Source organism: Tigriopus californicus, chromosome 6, assembly GCF_007210705.1.
Source record: "Tigriopus californicus strain San Diego chromosome 6, Tcal_SD_v2.1, whole genome shotgun sequence".
NCBI lineage: Eukaryota > Metazoa > Arthropoda > Copepoda > Harpacticoida > Harpacticidae > Tigriopus > Tigriopus californicus.
In genome coordinates, this window is record NC_081445.1 from 1,890,074 (window position 1) to 1,892,050 (window position 1,977).

The following is a 1,977-nucleotide window of genomic DNA, read 5'->3' on the forward strand; positions in this document are numbered from 1 at the left end:
GCGCCATTTGCTGTACGTTGGGTGGGGGGGGGGACACGGGGCCGTCCCACACGCAGTGCCGTCCCAACAACGGGCGCCGTCCCAACACGGGTACGGCGTGCCGTCCCAACACGGGTACACGGGGCCGTCCCGAAGACAGGGACACGGCGGCCGCTCCCAACGACTGCGGGACACGGCGGCCGTTCCCAACACGGACACGGGTCCACACGGCCAGGCGGCCGGTGCCCAACAGGGCGGTCACGAGGCGTACCCAACAGGAGCACGGCGGCCTCTCCCAACACGGACACGGGGCTACGTCCCAACACGGACACGGGCCGTCCCAAGACTTAGGCCGGCCGTCCCAAACAGGACACGGGGCCGTCCCAAGAACCAGGGACACGGGGCCGTCCCAGGACAGGGACACGGGCGTTCGCCAAGACAGGGACACGCGGCTCCGTCCCAACACAGGCGACACGGTTCACGTCCCAACACAGGACAGCGGGTGCCGTCCCAACACAGCGACACGGGGGCCGTCCCAACCACAGGACAAGCGGGCCGTCCAGGAACACGAGGCCGTCCAGGAACACGAGGCCGTCCAGGAACTGAGGCCGTCGAACATGGAACATCAGGAACATGGGCCGTGCCAGGAACACGGAAGCCGTCCAGGAACACGAGGCCGTCCAGGAACCGAGGCCGCCCAGGAACACGAGGCCGTCCAGGCCAAAATCACACGGTGCCAACCGGAGCGAGGTCTCTGTGCCAACCGAGCGGATTCATGGTGCCACCAGGTCATGAGGCGTCTGGGAAAGGGTCTTTTGGCCTTTGCCTCCACGCTCCAATCCCTCACCCGGCGAGGCCACACACCTTGCTCAATCTCCCTCCACGGGGAGAGCCACACAGGAGGCCACAGCTGGACTGCCGACTTGCGCCATGTTGTGTAACGCTTCGTGACTGTCCTTTATTGCTGACTAGTACACATTTATATACAATGACTAAATAACATTATTATTCAAAGATAGCATGTAGCAACATGCTCAGTCACCGGAATCACTAGAAACTTCCTTCAGTCAAGAGAAAACCTCGTTAGAAATGATGGAGAGGAAAGAAAAGATGGGACACAAGTTAGAAGAAGAGAAGAAGAAGACACAGCTTCAGCAAAGAGAGCAAAGAAGGAAAACCAGCGCGTGTGACAGAACCAGCTGTATAGAACAGGTAGAACAACACACGTTGCTAGATTGAAAACCAAGGAGGAACATACTCCCTGGGGGACAGACGTTTGCTGATAGGCGAGGAGGGGACGAGAATGAGAGTAGATGATTTCGCTAGGTTGGGGCTGCCAACAGAGGAGAAGAGATAAGAGTCGGCTCGACTACGATGACCTACTCTTTGGTTGACCCAACCAGCTAGCCTCAGCCATGGAGTACGTCAGTAGTGGAGTGGTAAGCTCGGTTGAAGAACGAACGTCTTCTATCAAGGTTTTGTAGATCTATGCGTTACATCCTAATCAGATGCTTCCCGGCCGAGAGGTGCTCAGTGAATTTCATCTTCATGTTCAAGCACTGATTAAGAGGTAACGCAAAACTGAAACGTCTTCCAGCGAGGTTTCAGAGAGCTTTCCACTCCACTACTACCGTACTCCATGCCTCAGCCAACATACACCAACTCAACTACAGGAACAAGCTACAACAAATGGAATGGAATCGAACAAAAGAAGGTTCTAGAACCCAATTTTGTATTGAAAATAGGAAACTAAACTGATTGTAAACAACAAGAGAAATCCAACTACATTGAAGAAGTACATGAAAATGAACAAACCAAACAATAAAAACAAAGTGATCTACTCCTTAAGCCAAAAAATACATGAAAATAACTTTGAATTGGGATAAAAAATATTTGATCGACGAAAAAAGTGAAATACGACATGAACATAAAAAATAAAGATATAAGACTAAACTACAAAGAGATAGGAAGAAATGAAAGCTAAAGAACAAAAGGTGT